This window comes from Pseudophryne corroboree, chromosome 3 (assembly GCF_028390025.1).
Source record: "Pseudophryne corroboree isolate aPseCor3 chromosome 3, aPseCor3.hap2, whole genome shotgun sequence".
Classification (NCBI taxonomy): domain Eukaryota; kingdom Metazoa; phylum Chordata; class Amphibia; order Anura; family Myobatrachidae; genus Pseudophryne; species Pseudophryne corroboree.
In genome coordinates this window covers 391,174,454-391,192,195 of record NC_086446.1, presented here as the reverse complement: position 1 = coordinate 391,192,195, position 17,742 = coordinate 391,174,454, and positions in this window count along the sequence as shown.

The following is a 17,742-nucleotide window of genomic DNA, read 5'->3' as shown; positions in this document are numbered from 1 at the left end:
TGGTGGTATATCTCCTCTAAAACCATTATGGCTTCTAAAATGTCATGAATTACATTTATTTAAGCAGTTCACACCTATATTCTAGATTCAACTATATATATGTGGCACATCGGTTTTCAATGAACCAATTCCAAAATTAATGGTCTCCCTTGTGGAACTCAACACGATACGTTTTTAGACCATTTTTACCCCTGAAGAAGTCCGTTTGGATGAAACGCGTAGGGTTTATCAATCATTGTACACTATCCCTTTGCTTTGAATATCCTCCCTAGAGCTCACACCGTTAAGGGGGGTACACACGGAGAAATCCGTGCTTAAAATCTAAGCAATCTTGCTAGATTGCTTAGATTTTAAGCACGGATCTGCCGTGTGTATGCCCTGAAGCAATAGCGATGCGCGGCCCCGCGCATCGCTATCGCCGATGCTAGATTGAGCTGCATGCAGGCTCAATCTAGCGGGTCGCTCACTTCACCGTTGTGTGAAGTGAGCGGCCCCCCGTCGGCTTTCCCCCTCGCTCAGCACATCGCGCTGTGCTGAGCGGGGTGAGAGATGTGTGCTGAGCGGTCTGTGTTAAGATCGCTCAGCACACATCTCTCCCGTGAGTACCCCCCTTTTTAAGGTGAGGAGGATCTTCCATTGTACCATCTCAAGCACTTTGGTGTGTGTCCAATGAATTGTATTGTTATTTTATTACTGTCATATCATGCTAAAGTATGATTATGGATTAAAAAACTTTTTTAAAATCTGTTACTAAACTGTTGTATTTTTTGTCGGGTGATTATTTCTTTGGTGAGAGTGTTTCTCTATAGACCCCAATTGTGAAATCTCTAAGGGGAAAAGAATCCAAGAGAAGTTTCATCTACGAATCTGGAATTGAATAAATTTCAATCAGTATTCAATGTTTTAGCGCACTCTGTATTTGTGGTGTCTATCAATCTTTAAGGTCCCACTAAAAGGGGTCCTTTCAGTAGTGCTGCTTATTTTCAGCGCAAGAAGGGTATTTTGCTTTTGTTTCATATATATATATATACATACATATATACACACACACATATACACACACACACCCCCAAAGTCACTGAAGGCGTTATATTCTCACATTTAGATCACCGGAGTATAATTGCATAAATATCCAGTCAGAGTAACCGCCATGTGCAGTACGGAGAGCAGCCAGACGGGCTGTTTTTGACACACATCTGGTGGCCCCCAGGTTCATTTTGATGGTGAGCTGCTCCACTTTATTGTGTCATTAGCCCTCACACAGCTTCGTAGCAGATGTTCACCTGGCATGTGGTGCTACGTAGTTTACCCCATGGTTATTCGCAATGGTGCCATTTGTCCAGTCACGATACACCTTCACAGCAGCACGCGAACAGTTCACAAACTACGCTGTTTCAGAAATGCTGCCACCCTTTGCCCTTAAGCCGATAATCATCCCATTTTGCAACTCGGATAAATTGCCTTTTTTACCAATGACAGCAACAAGTGATGTGTGTGTAGACAGCCTATCACACACCTTGTATAACCACCAAGCCAGCACACAACACGTGACGTACTTCATGGGCTACGCGCTGCCAAAGTCAAATATCGTCGGTTGTCATAATAATGGGACTCGACCGTGTAACTACACGTGTCTGGCACTTATAAGTATGCATTTAAACCACTCGCTATAGTATTAGCTCCATTATAAATGACACCAAGTAGAAGGCAAACGGGGCATGAATTACACATAATTATGTAAATTACGTATTGCAGAATCATGAAATTAAGTTTAAGCATCAATCATTGGCCAGATCCTGTCTGGTCAGCATATTGTATGGCGACCTAGCCAAAGTGCTGCTTTTCTGGGAGTCATGGAGAATATTGATTCCATCTGCAACTACACGGAGCTTGGAGAGACACAGCATGGCATATGAAAGATTAAGTTCACGAAGGCGCCTCTTAATTGGAAAGAACTGAGCCCTGTCCTTCTGAATCTCTATAGCAAAGTCTGGAAATACCTAAATCCGAGACACATTCCATTGTAGAGGGTCATTAGTGCGGGCTAATGTGAGGACAGAGTCCCGGTCAGGATTGTGGATGTACGCAGCGGCGCACCAACTTCTGGAAGGCACGCGTTGGGCTCTCTATACAGCAAAGAATGGCGAAAAGGAGTCTGCCCATAAGTATCCAAAAGTAACTTTTCCAAGAGTTTCTCAAGGCTTGCTCCATCTGTTTCCGGCAGCACAACAAAACATACATTGTTTCAGCCTTGAGACAGCCTTCCATGTAGGACATTTTCCTGTGTACTGCAGCCAACTGTGAATCAATGGAAACAACACTGACTCCTAAGGGTGTAATTTTGTCCTCCAGTGTAGATGTGCGTGTTTCCACTTAACGCACCTGCTCATGCTGTAGGTCATGATGTATAGTGGATTGCTTGGATTTCACTTTTCTAATTTTATCTGCAAGCCTGCATCCAAGGAGTAGGCTGAGGGTGATGCAGGAGTTGTTTACCTGCTCATGGGAATTGGGTTATGTGCATGGTGCTCTTAAAAAATTTGCCAGTTTGGCTTGCGCATTATAAATAATTGTCCCAGTTGCTGTGTGCAATCAACGTTAGTAGTAAAATATAGGATATAGTGTCCCCTGTATTATCAAATACAATAACAGTGGTAGTAAACACAATACTCTGTTGAGAGCAAACAGCACTAGCGTAGATATGGTGGAGCACAACTGTAGCTTAATATCTCTAAAGAAGGTTGTGCATTCAAGTGAGAAGGCTGAAAACTGTATGGGGAAACACTTGTATAGCAGTGAGTGGGAAGGGGCTAGCAACTAGGACAAGCAGGATGGACTAAGAAGGCTGGAGGCGGGGCCTACAATTGCCCAGTGCAGTTTATCATGGATCACCGTAGTCCAGCCACTATGTGGAAGGTCCATTTTGCTGCTAAGCTGCTGCTCAGTGATACAGTGTAATGGCCCCAATGCTGTAAACGTCCCAAAGCCGCTTTCTCAGGTCACAAAGCTGGCGGTCCACAGTACCCCTACCCCGGCACTCACCGCACAAGTACACACTAATGTAACCCCAGAAGGTGCAGGCAGAATTTGGATGCAGGATGTTGCAGACGGAGAGCTCACTGAGATGTGTGCTACTCCATGCTCTCTGTCTAGCATGGATATATTTAATACCAGAACTGTTATGGTACCTTTAGAACTGCATTTGGTAACCACTGGTATATACTAAAAAACAAAAACAAAAAAAAAGTATAACAATTTTTACAATGACAAAAACCAGAGGGTCCATTCCACAAAGATCTACTTAGCAACCCTTACCATAAAGAGGCAACAGCCTTGTTCCAATTGGAGTGATGTCGTGGTCAGTGGAAAGTGGAGATAGAGCAGTATACTGAAACGTAAATAGTACCTAAATAATATACATTAAATGCACCAATTAACCATAGTGTAAGTTATCAGTAGCTATTTAATGAATCTCAAGCAATAAACATAAAAAAGATTGCGCATATAAAAATTAAATAAAGTGAATAAAAGCGCGAGAGCACAGATCACAATTCAATCAGCAGCGAGGAGCATGCCTGCAGGATCATATATAGAGCTTAAAAAAAATACTATAAATTCATATAAATGGTAGTTCAATAAAAACCAACTGTAAGAAACCAATAGGGCCCCATGATGATACAGAAACTCCAATTAAGAATGAGTCTTTCCAGACTGAACAAGTTACCAGATCTGATGTAGGGGTTTGGTATCCTTCCTGGATGACCATTTGAGGCACAATGAGAAAATCCAGATATGTGTTGGCCTCTTCATTGCATCATGTGAGCACCATGGTGTGGGAAGTAGGCATCATGATGGAACACCTGAGAGCCTTTAGTGAAAGGTGGCAGTAATTATTGTGGATGAGAAATGTAGATACAGTGGCTCATTGGTTCCCAAAGTTCTTTGAATCACGACGCTCAAGAATATCAGAATTTTTTCTCACGGCACTCATAGTTCAAAAGTTTCTTATGAGAAATTCTGAAACAAAAGTAGGAAATGAAGTAAAGTATGTTATCCTTAGGTTCTGTTATGTGGTGAGGGCTTCACATAGTTTATGACTGGAAGCCACAAGCACTAGTTTTGCCTATTACATTGACCATAAATAATTTGAATTGGTCCTGTACCACCAATCCAAGGCACCCCTGCAAATCCCCCGAGGCACCCAGTTTAGGAACCACTGCAGTAGATCAATAATTCCACATAAAGGCCCTGAGGCACTAGCATAATATCTATGGGGTATATGCAATTGCGGTCGAATTGCCGCAAAAGTCGAAAAACGGGGCATTTTCGACAAAAAAAACATGTCGAATTCGATTCGACAATGCAATACAGTACTTTTCGTCAAAGCAATACAGTACTTTTCGTCAAAATACCTGCCGTTTCAGATTCGACTTTTTTCAAATCGAAATTTTCAAAATTTGACATGTCTGCATTGGTCAAAATGCAGCTTTTCGACAAAAGTATATTCAATTGAAGAATGTCGATTTGACAACAGTGCTTTTCGACAGCAATTTCGTCAATTTCATTCCGCCTCACTTTGCTGGCGAGAGCCGATTAAAAAAATGTAAAAAAATTATTTTTTTTGCTTCTTGGATTGCTAATAGCATATCTATTTATATTTGAAGGGATTATCTACTTGGTTTGTCTTTTTTTGACTCACAAGTATTATTTAATTGATTTTTAAAAATAATATTTTTTTCTTCACTCTGCTGAGGGAAATGTACCCATGATTCCACAGTTTTACCCAGGATACACTTCTGCAAAGCCACTCCTCTATCCTCACTCCCGGTTTTGAGACTTCAGGGAGACGAGCAGCCATTACAGTCAGCTCTCTTGTGGAATCGTTTTTTTTAGGACAATCCCTGCGTTTTAACACATTTATATCCTATTTTTTTTTGTACTGACTACAATAATGGAGCCTTTTTCTGACCAGATTGTGATGTTCATGCTGGCTGCAAGCATGGAGGAAGAAAGGGCTGCTGAACATCAGGATCAAAGTCAGCAAATGTCTGCATTGGGTGAGTCAGTATTGCGCGTTTCATTTCCACGTCCACGCCAGTATCGCACTAGGCGTGAACTGGAGGATCTCAGCGAGTTCGAGGTGATTCAAAATTATCGCTTATCGACTCGCGACATATTCGCTGTACGATCTGTTGGAGGCCGACCTGGAACCTCGGGCACGGACCAATCGCGCAGTCAGCGGTTTCCAGAAACTGCTGGCTACGTTACATTTTTTGGCGTCAGGCACATTCCAGCCTACTTTGTCTCAAACATGCGGTTTTTCACAGTCGACACTGTTGCGCTGTATAACCCAGGTCATTAGGGCTTTCCGCAAATTGACGATCCAGTTCATCAGATTTCGAGATACAGTCAGCGGATGGCGTGAGATCCAATTAGGCTTTTTCACCGAACACAAATTTCCCAGTGTACTGGGCGCGATTGACTGTACGTGCAGATCAGACCGCCACGGAATTCGTAAGAATGTTTTCGGAACCGAAAACAATTCCATTCCATGAATATACAGGCGGTCTGTGATGTCAACATGAAATTTTTGAATATTTTTGTGGGATTTCCTGGATTGTCTCACGACTCCTTCCTCCTAAGCCAGTCATCGCTGTTTGAGGATTTCGAAACAGGAAAAATGCCAGGTGGCTGGCTGTTAGGTATTTATTTTTATTTATTTATTTATTTTTTATATTACCCACCATTTTTCCTATTTCCACAGGCGATGCGGGTTATCCCAACAAATCTTGGCTCTTGACCCCATTGTCTAATCCTGTTGGAGAAGCAGAAAAACGTTACCAAGAGACACACAAAGCATCGAGGGGTGTAATTGAGCGTGCCTTCGGTGTACTTAAAAGCCGGTTTAGATATTTAGACACTTCCGGTGGTGCTCTTTTGTACTCCACGGCGAAGGTTTGCGCCATGTTGTATTTTACACAACATATGTGTCGCAAACCGTTTGCCGGTGACTCTTCGTCGCAGGGCTTTCCGACGCGGGAACCGTTCTTCTGCTCCACCGGTGGGTATGGACGAAGGAGATGATTCTCGACGGATATTGATCCAAAACTGTTTTCCCACTGCCTGTGAGTATACTTTTAATATTTGTATTATCGTGTAAACTGAGATTGTAATAACCTAAAAAATTTTTTATTTATGTATTTCAGAGTTTTACATCCTGTTGACGCACCTTCCCAGCATTGTTTTCAATGTTTCGTCCTGTTGACCTGTTACCCCCAGTTTGTTCCTGTTGTTGGGTTGCCGCAAATATTGGACCCGTTTATCCCACTCTACCATGGGCAACCTACTTGTAATGTGGACCTGAACCTCCGCCATGTAGCAGACAACCCCCCTCAGGTGAGATGTATTGCCCAAAACTCCCTCTTGTCCAAGTAACCCCGGCATGTCCAAAGTGCAGCCCTCCGGCATTTGCAACACTGCACATCCAATCATGCCCTGACACACCAATGCTTACGCTGTGTCAGGGAAAGTTTGGATGTGTAGTTTCTCAAGTGCCGGAGGGTTGCATTTGGGACAAAGGCCAATGTAACCTGCTTGTGTCCAAGTGTTGCTTGTACCTTGTCTTTTCCTATTACCAATACCTGGAACCTCATACTATTCTCTTCCACAGGTCTTGCGGAGTATCCTTCCCAAGTTGCGTGGATGTGAAGAGACACGACAGTTCCCCTGATGTACCATGGGCCACCTACTTGTGATGTGGACCTGAACCTCCGCCATGTAGCAGACAACCCCCCTCAGGTGAGATGTATTGCCCAAAACTCCCTCTTGTCCAAGTAACCCCGGCATGTCCAAAGTGCAGCCCTCCGGCATTTGCAACACTGCACATCCAATCATGCCCTGACACACCAATGCTTACGCTGTGTCAGGGAAAGTTTGGATGTGTAGTTTCTCAAGTGCCGGAGGGTTGCATTTGGGACAAAGGCCAATGTAACCTGCTTGTGTCCAAGTGTTGCTTGTACCTTGTCTTTTCCTATTACCAATACCTGGAACCTCATACTATTCTCTTCCACAGGTCTTGCGGAGTATCCTTCCCAAGTTGCGTGGATGTGAAGAGACACGACAGTTCCCCTGATGTACCATGGGCCACCTACTTGTGATGTGGACCTGAACCTCCGCCATGTAGCAGACAACCCCCCTCAGGTGAGATGTATTGCCCAAAACTCCCTCTTGTCCAAGTAACCCCGGCATGTCCAAAGTGCAGCCCTCCGGCATTTGCAACACTGCACATCCAATCATGCCCTGACACACCAATGCTTACGCTGTGTCAGGGAAAGTTTGGATGTGTAGTTTCTCAAGTGCCGGAGGGTTGCATTTGGGACAAAGGCCAATGTAACCTGCTTGTGTCCAAGTGTTGCTTGTACCTTGTCTTTTCCTATTACCAATACCTGGAACCTCATACTATTCTCTTCCACAGGTCTTGCGGAGTATCCTTCCCAAGTTGCGTGGATGTGAAGAGACACGACAGTTCCCCTGATGTACCATGGGCGACCTACTTGTGATGTGGACCTGAACCTCCGCCATGTAGCAGACAACCCCCCTCAGGTGAGATGTATTGCCCAAAACTCCCTCTTGTCCAAGTAACCCCGGCATGTCCAAAGTGCAGCCCTCCGGCATTTGCAAAACTGCACATCCAATCATGCCCTGACAGCAATGCTTACGCTGCGTCAGGGAATGTTTGGATGTGTAGTTACTCAAGTGCCGGAGGGCTGCATTTGGGACAAAGGCCGATGTAACCTGCTTGTGTCAAGTGTTGCTTGTACCTTGTCTTTTCCTAGAAGGGTGACACTATTACCAATACCTGGAACCTCATACTATTCTCTTCCACAGGTCTTGCGGAGTATCCTTCACGATTTGCAGGAAACAGCATGGATGAAAAGGGACACGACAGTTCCCCTGCTGTACCATGGGCGACCTAACACAATACCACTGCATCTCTGAAATACCATATTTTAAATTTTATTTACTAATAATTTAAAGAAAAACACACAAAACTTCTCATTTAAAAAATGTATTGAAGAAATATAATTGTATTTAATTTTGGATTAAAAAATAAGATGTAATAAAACAAAAAAAGTAGTGTTTGTTCTTCTTTACATTCTTTTCTTGTGTAGATATTTGTGGGGAAAAAAATAAATTCCATATTAAGTAAAGACACTAATGATGTCATGTTCATTCCTTTCCCAAGAACATTTGTGGAACCACACAGTCCAGCATAACCCATTGCTGGACTGTGTTGTTCCCAGGGTCAGACGTTCCAAAGTGGCAGAGTCAAGACAGCAGTCAGCACTTTGACACGGCTGCACTTGTGGAACCACACAGTCCAGCATGACCCATTGCTGGACTGTGTTGTTCCCAGGGTCAGACGTTCCAAAGTTTCTGGAATATATATACTAGAGTCATTGCTTTACTCACCTTGGTAGCACAACCCATCTACGCCATCAACTTCAAGTTTTCAACCAATCCTATGAAGAAGCAAAAAACAAAGACTAGTGAATAGTAAATTCACACTACAGTGAAAGCCTAATTTACACCAAATCACAACTGATTTGTTTGGTATAAAAAAGAAAAAAAGTGGTATCAGAATAGCTCTTTGGCCCATCATATATGTAACTACAAGGAGCTTTCATCAGTTACCACACGCGCCTGCATACATGCCCGCGCATGTATGCCTAGACTTAGCTCCTTGGTAGTATTCGGTCGGGGGTGGGGGAGCCCAACACAAAATTTAAAACAATAGTAAGGAAAAAAACAAACTAATGGGAGGGGGAGAAAAAGAAACATGAAAAACATAAATAGTAAATAATAAAACAATACGACCGGGCTTATGGTGGTTGTTGGCCGTCCGGATACTCTTCTTCCTCCTGATGTGGCGTCGATGCCCTGGGCGGCTGTGGGGTGTGTTGAATTGGCCTTGGTGGCCAAGCTGGTGTAGACGTGGCGGCCGGTGGTGGAGGCATCTGGTAGGTGGGGTACATCCCTGTATATCCTTGGTACAGCTGTGACCGTCCATACCAGGATCGTGGTGGAGCAAGGGCAGAAGGCGTCCGTGTGGCTTGTGTTGGCAGATGTGGTGGTTCACCAGCGTGTTGTTGATCTGGCTCTGGGAGCTTATCATAGATCATCTGTAACGTTGTTGCGATGATCTGGTGGCTGGATGCGGAATGTCGTTGGCTCTCCGACATGTTGTCAACGCTGTGTGCCAGGCATGATGTGTTATCCACCAGCCGGTTGATGGATGTGGCCAGAACGTGAAGGATGTCCGTAGTCTCCCTGTGATCTTCTCGTCTGGTCTTTTGCGTTTCTGCCGTGCTGTCGGCAAGAGCCTTTTGCATGTCAACCAAACCGTTTGCCATCTTATCCATTGTCTTCTCAATGGCGTCCAGTCTGGTTCCAACGACAACCCGAAAACTATCCTGGCTGACATTCATCTCTGCTGCCAGGGTGTTTAACCTCTGAATATTTGAGGGATCCTGCCCTTGCTGTACGTCTGCCACCAATTGCATTTGTGAAGCTGAAAAGAAAATTAGAAATTAGTATACACATTCATACATTTGTTTAAAGGTTCACAATTTGATAATTACTCACACAGGGATGTGGAAACAGCGGACTGCTGCACTTCCACCTCGTCGTCCGACTCATCCAGTCCAAGATCAGGCCTGTAGTAGGGACCAATCCCCGATGCTAATCCGCTGTTGGTCTGTGGCACCCCTGTTTGCAAAAGAAGAAAAAACAAATAAAGTTAATAAACTATACAAAAATGGTGGTGCTGCCGCCCCCCCCCCCCCCCCCCACAAAATATAAAATAACAAACCTTCTCCCTTCTCCATCCTGTGGTGCCGCTGCTCCAGGAGCTTCACTTGTCCTCAATTCTGGAGACTTTTCAAGGGTATGGCTGGATACATCTTCACGGCTGTCTTCAAACCCAAGAAAAGTCTCGTCCGTTAACCCTGATGACTCAAACAGTTCGGGTGATGGGTCCACAAGGGTAGTGTCTTGTTGAGGCTCTTCAGTCACAGTCCCAGAGCTCCTGGAGAGATGACGACCTGGTGATGGCCTGCGCGCAGGAGATGTAGTTTGGCGCCCAGCTGGTGGTGTGGTCGCCGACGGTGTCTGGCGCGCTGATGTCTGGCGCGCAGGTGATGGTCTGCGCGCTGACGATGTCTGGCGCACAGGTGACTTTCTGCGCGCTGATGACGTTTGGCACGCTGACGATGTGTGGCGCGCAGGTGATGATCTGCGCGCTGCTGATGCTTGCTGCGCAGGTGATAGTCCGTGCGCTGCTGCCGATGCCTGCTGCGCCGGTGATGGTCCGGGCGCTGGCCATGTCCTGCGCGCAGGTGATGTCCTCTGGGCAGGCGTGTCTGGGGAAAAAGAACAAACACATTAGCAAAAAATAAAATAAAGATTTAGTACAGCTCATCTGAATGTATTCTTACCATCAGGCCTCCTTTTGGACTGCTTAACTCCCGCCGTCTTCCGTCTCCTGGGCGGTTCTTCCTCCTCGGGAAAGCCAGCAGGACGGCTGGAGTCCACACCTCCGCAAACTCCTTGGACCATGACAGGGTTCATGCACCTTTTAATAACGTTCTCCCAGGGTAGCCACTTCAGATTGAGAGCCGGACCACCTCCCATAGCTGTCTCATGTCGGCGCTGAATCCCCATCTTCTTCTTGGTCTGTCTGCGGGCAATCACTGTACCGTTTCATGCAGTTTCTGGTGCTCCGGCAGTTTCCAGATACTGCAGTGACTTGTGTCGCGATGGCATCCCAGATGTTTCGCTTGGTCTTAGCTGCTGTGGTCTGTGCCCTTGGTCCATACAGAACGTCGTAGGACGCCATCCACTAGGGCACAGTTTTCCGCCTCAGTGTATCTGGGTCCACGCGGCTTCTGTCCTGCGTCTTCACCAGAGGCTTCCTCCTCAGACTGATCCTCTGGTTGGCTTCTTGCCTTTAGGGATAAAAAAAAACATGCAAATAATATGATCGGTATGTACCTGTGAGTGTGTCAGTATCCCTGGCAGTGCGCAAAGATACCTGTAGGTGTGCATGGCAGTGCGCAAACTAGGGTGTGTCAAGTTGGATGCTATTGTGTCTGCAGGTCTTGTCAGTATTTACCTTTCTAGGCCTTTTCTTTTTCTTCTCCCTTTGGTCCCTTGACGACCGCTGCTGGTCACTGGATGCCTGTTCGGTCGTATCCTCCTCCTGGGTCGACTCCCACTCCTCATTGCTGTGCAGGGAAAATTCTTCTGAGGGGTGGGGGGGAAGGGGGGGGGGGGGGATCGGGGCCACTTGTCCCTGGACATCTCTGTTGTAAAAATAACAATTATTTTTACAAATTTAACACATTACATAATTACATGCAACCACACGTCATGCTGCTGGGATCCCAGTTCTCAAGCAGGACCAAACACACATTAAAAAAAAAAATTGAAAAATTGAAAAAAAAAAACCTCAGCCAAACAAGCCAAAACCCCCGTACAAGCATCCCTGCACATGCTGGAGGTCAACCAGTGCTAAAATAGGAGCAAAAAAACATGTTTTGGAAACAAACGACATCACATGTCGACAACATGGTTGATGCCAACACGCTCAAAGTCACCCCAAACAAGCCAAAAAGTACCTCCAGCATGTGCAGGGATGCACCAGTGCTAAAATAGGAGCAAAAAAACATGTTTTGGAAACAAACGACATCACATGTCGACCACATGGTTGATACCGACACGCTCTAAAATCACCCCAAACAAGCCAAAAAGCATTCCTGCACATGCTGGAGGTACACCAATGCAAAAGCATGACCCAAAAAACATTTTATGAAAACAAAAAAAAACGTGAAAAACTACCCCCAACCACAAAACTCCAAAAAAAAACATGCAGCAATACAAGCAGGAGCTATATACACATACCTGCACACATATACATACCCCAAACTCCCCAAAGCAACGCCACATGTACACCTCATGGCACCCCCCACTACACAAACATGCAACGCCAGACCACATGTGGTACTTAAGTAATGTCAACTTTATCACTCCTGCAAAAATCTCTCACTGCTTCAACTTTACATCCATCACATGCTTTTTGATTTATGTTTGGTAATGACTTTATCTTTAATTAGTGATTTCTAGGCCAGACTATAGTCTGTTCTCACTGAGTATTAGTGGGGGTATAGTGATTTGTTCACACCTTGAGGCAACCTTTTGTTGTGGGCGGAGTTTTCAGAGGGTGGGTGCTGCTATCAATTAACCCTGTATCCATGTCTGCATGGTTATTTAACAAGTATAGATCAAGGCTGCAAGCATCTTAGTTGCTAAGTATGTTAGTGCAAAGTATGATGATATCATCTTTGGAGATAAACAGGAGAGAAATAGAAGGACAGCAGACTATCTCCAAAACCTCCACAAAAGAACTACAAACAACAGACTACAGTGAGTTACCTATACCACTACCAGCAACGACTGCAGCCTGGACACTGAACTACCTGTCTGATTTATACCCCATTCACACCGCAGCTTGTACCCGGTAATTTGCTGTTTTTACTGGCTTCCTAAATGGTTCGAGCTGCGATGTGGAAGTGTCACCTTCAATTTACCGTTTACAAAATACCGGTATTTTGAAACGGTAAAAAAGCAGTGTCCTACCCGTTTCAGACCCGTTTAATTGTGCAGTGTGAAAGGGTCTGAAATGGTATTTGTAAGCCCCAGAAGGTGATAGGCTGTCTCCATGTGTGATCTCACCAGGCAGAAGCAGGAAATAAACATTTAAAATGACAACCAGTTTTGTATGGGTGAAACGGGTTCAGTGTGAAAGGTACCAAAACGCTAATGAAATGGTAATATACTGGTTACAACATGCGATTTGAAGGGGGTTTAACTGCTCAGACCCGTTTAAAGAACCGTTTCAAAAGCAGGTTTTGCGATGTGAAAGCAGCATAAGTAACAGCCCTACTGCTCTCACACATTGCTCACACTCATTTACACAATCTACAACCACTGTGTATCCATCTCAGCCTTTCCGTTCCTTCCATTATTTCTTAAAATTCTGTTTGCACTGTCTTTTGATTACATTACACCCCACATTCTCCTTGTTCACTCTATATTACACCCACATCATTCTATTTTTCGGAACACTACTGTACCAAATTATGGCTCCTCGATCCCGTCACATACCAATCCTCACTGCCAGGTCTCATCCCCCAAATTCCAAATCACCCACAAACACTCAGAACCCAGCCAACCTTATCCCTATCTCCCCTGTCCCCTCCCTTCCTTTCTCCTGTGCTCTCTGGAATGCTAGATCAATCTGCAACAAGCTGCCAACTATCCACGACCTCTTCATCTCCCACTCTTTTAACCTTCTCGCCATCACTGAAACCTGGCTCTCCTCCTCTGACACCACCTCCCCTGCTGCCCTCTCCTACGGAGGCCTCTCCTTCACTCACATGGTCAGACCTGATGATCGCCAGGGTGGAGGCGTGGGCATCCTTCTCTCCCCTAACTGCACCTTTCGTGTCATCCCACCTGAGCCCTCCCTCACCTTCTCCACCTTCGAGGTCCACACTATCCGCCTCTTCTACCCCATTCACCTCCTTGTGGCAGTGATCTACCGCCCCCCTGGCCACTGTTCACCTTTCCTTGACAACTTTGATGCCTGGCTTCCCCCACTTTCTCTCGCCGACCTCCCCTCTGTCATCCTCGGTGACTTTAACATCCCTATTGACATCACTAATGCTGCTTCCACTAACCTTCTTGCCCTTTCCACATCCTTTGCACTTTCTCAATGGACCTCCACCCCTATTCACAATCTCGGCCACTCCCTCAACCTTGTCTTCACCCACCGATGTGATCTCTCTGACTTCTCAAACTCTTCCTTCCCTCTCTCTGACCACCATCTGCTTTCTTTCACCCTCTCATCCTCCTCTCCACGCCCAGACCCACAACCACCAGACGCAATGTCGGGTCTCTCAACCCCACTTTCATGTCCTCCCTCGAGACTTTCCTATCTCCTCTTTCCACTATAACTTGTCCCAACAAAGCAGCCTCCTTCTATAACTCTTCCCTAACCGCTGCTCTCGACTCTGTGGCCCCCCTCTCCTCTGTCCCCCTCCGCCGCTCCAAACCCCAACCCTGGCACACCAAACTAACACGTTTCTTACAAAAATGCTCACGCTCCGCTGAACGCTCCTGGAGGAAATCTCACTCTCTGCCGGACTTCCTCCATTTCAAGTTTATTCTCTCCTCCTACAGCTCTGCTCTTTCCCTCGCCAAGCAATCCTTTTTCCAAGCACTCATCTCTTCTCAGTCCTCCTGTCCACGCCGTCTCTTTGAAACTTTCAGCACTCTCCTTCGCCCCCCTCCTCCTCCCTCACTGCCACTGACTTTGCCTCCTTCTTCATGTCCAAAATTGAGGACATCCAACACGACATCCCTCGCCGTCACCCCTCTGCTACCCCCCTGCCCCCTTTATCTCTCCCCTCCATCTATCCCACCCTGTCCTCCTCCTGTCCCACTTCAGAAAAGGAAGTCCACTCCCTCATCTGATCCCCCCCCTCCACCTGCCCCCTGGACCCCCTTCCCTCCCGTCTTCTCCGCTCCCTCTCCCCCACTGCCTGCTGACCTCTTTAACCTGTCCCTCTCTACCGGCATCTTCCCCTCGCCATTCAAACATGCTCTGGTCTCACCTATTCTCAAAAAACCCAACCTTGACCCCTCATCACCTACTAACTACCGCCTCATCTCTCTTCTCCCTTTCGCCTCCAAATTACTTGAACGACTAGTCTACAGCCGTCTCACAAGCTACCTCTCTGACAGCTCCATCCTCGATCCACTACAATCTGGCTTTCGCCCTCTCCACTCAACTGAGACTGCCCTGGTGAAAGTCACCAATGACCTGCTTTCGGCCAAATCCAGGGGCTACTTCTCTCTGCTCATCCTTCTGGACCTCTCTGCTGCCTTTGACACCGTAGATCAACCTCTCCTCCTCCGCACACTCCAAAATGCTGGCCTCTCTAGCACTGTCCTTGACTGGTTTTCTTCTTACCTCATTAACCGCTCCTTCTCTGTGTCTGCCTCCAGCACCACTTCACACCCTTCCTGTTGGTGTCCCTCAGGGTTCTGTCCTTGGACCCCTTCTGTTCTCCCTATACACCTCTTCCCTGGGTGCACTCATTAACTCATTTGGCCTTCAATACCACCTCTATGCTGATGACACACAACTCTACCTCTCATCTCCTGATCTGTCCTCCTCTGTCCTCTCTCAGTTTTCCAGCTGCCTCTCTGCAATCTCCTCCTGGATGTCTGAACGCTCCCTAAAGCTCAACATGGACAAAACTGAACTCATCATCTTCCCCCCATCCAGAGCAACACCCCCGACCAATATCTCCATCATTGTTGACAACACCACCATCTCCCCCGTTCCCCAACTCCGCTGCTTGGGTGTCACTATTGACTCCTCCCTCTCCTTTGCACCCCACATCCAAGCTCTGGCACAATCCTGTCATTTCCAGCTACGCAACATTGCTCGTATCAGGCCAAATCTCTCCCAGAGTGCAACTAAACTCATAATCCACTCACTGGTCATCTCACGACTTGACTACTGCAATGTTCTCCTCACTGGCCTCGCTTGCTCCCATCTTTCTCCCCTCCAATCTGTCCTGAACTCCGCAGCTAGGCTTATCTTCCTCTCCCGCCGCACCACATCTGCCACTCCCCTTCGACAAAATCTACACTGGCTCCCATTCCCCTACAGAATCCTCTTCAAACTCCTCACCCTCACATACAAGGCCATCTCTAATTCCACTGCTCCCTACATCACCAACCTCCTTTCCCTTCATACTCCCTCCCGCCCCCTACGGTCGACTAATGACCGTCGCCTCTCCACCGCCCTGGTCACTGCTTCCTATGCACGAGTTCAGGATTTTGCCCGTGCTGCACCCCTTCAGTGGAACGCACTCCCCCGCTCCATTAGACTCTCCCCGACCTTGCAAAGCTTCAAACGGGCACTAAAAACCCACCTATTCATCAAAGCATACCCTCCCGATGCATAACCCAGTGCTGAAGCCGCGCCTCCACCCGTGAACATCTCAGCTTTGCTTGAATACTGTCATCAGGCTACCTCCCACTTGCCTGCACCTCTTGTCATCTGTCTGTCACCCCTCCCCACTAGATTGTTAGCTCTTCAGAGCAGGGCCCTCTTTCCTCTTGTTATCTAAGCCCTCGTCTCGACACATTACACTCGCAGCTCTCCCCTACTCAACGACCATCTTTATCCTGCTAGTAAAGGCTCATCTCCATCTATTGCCACCAGCCTCTAGTAGTACGATGATCACTCCATCAATACTTACATCTTAGCTGTATTATGTCTTGAGAACGTGTGGTGCTCTGTTACCTGTACTCTTTCTGTTATTTATTTACTGTAATGCTATGTTTTGTCTCCCTGTACTGTCCTTTGTACGGCGCTGCGAAACACATGTGTCGCCTTAGAAATAAAATGTAATAATAATAATGTAGAAATTGCTCCAAAAACGACTCTCCTCTGGGGTAACAGGTATCCTGTCCGTCCTGGATTAAGGCCTGCTGGGTGTCCAAACGATACCACAGCAAACAACCAATTTGCTAGCTCTGCACCTCCACACACCTCTGCAAGTTCACAAAATGGCTGCTGAGCACGAAGCAAACAAGCCCTATAAAGGGCTCCAAACGTCGGGAAGTCGAATCCAGGACGCCCACTACTCGACGATTGGTACGTTATTCGACAAGGGGAGTGTCGAATGGGTTTTGTATTGAATATGTCGAATTCATGGTCCCGGCTGGAGGGTTTTGGCTGTCGAGTACAGTCGAATCCTAAAACGGTCGAAAAAAAGGCGCAATTCGTCCGGAATTGCATATATGAGATGCCACACTTACTGGCAGATGGACATTTGTTGTAGACTCAGCAATTTGTTCTTGAATAATATTTAATTTTCATTAATCAGTTCTTTTTGCAGCACTGTGGAACGGCTATGCAAATTTATACGCAGAAAGCTGTGAGAAAACACATTTTCTAATAATCTATATAGTCCCTATAATAACTTTTATGAGAGATTTATAATATACTCAAATGGCAATAATGTTGAATTTCAGGAATTTATATCTTCTATTAAAGTTAACTGACATTTAAGCTTTATACATAAATATGGGTAAAATCAAATTCAGTTTTTGGAGATTTAGCTATAAAATCCAGTAAATATTAAACACTAAAAATAACATACTTATATACATATAAAGAAATATTATAGTAATAGCTGCTTGCAGTAGTCCAGCTCTCCATTTTAATAGCTGAACAAAAAATATTCTATTTTTCATTATTTACTAGACTTAAATGAAACTAGAAAACAATGTACTGATGTAAGGGAAAATTTTTTTAATTAAAATATATCAATAAATTGATCTATTTATCAGGCGATTTGACAGGGCTGATTTTCTAAGCGGCTGTTAAATTAAGGTGATAGTCAGTCACCCTATAGATACATGTGAGAAATTATAAAAACAGCGCTAACCAGGTGTTAATTAATAAATGTTTTATAACAATTTAATCAATACACAATAAAACCATTAAAAAGATATATAACTAAAATTTGACTAATGCCTCATAGCCAGTCTCTTGACCAATAGATTTTTCTTCGGATATCTAAATCAGCAAATGGAAAG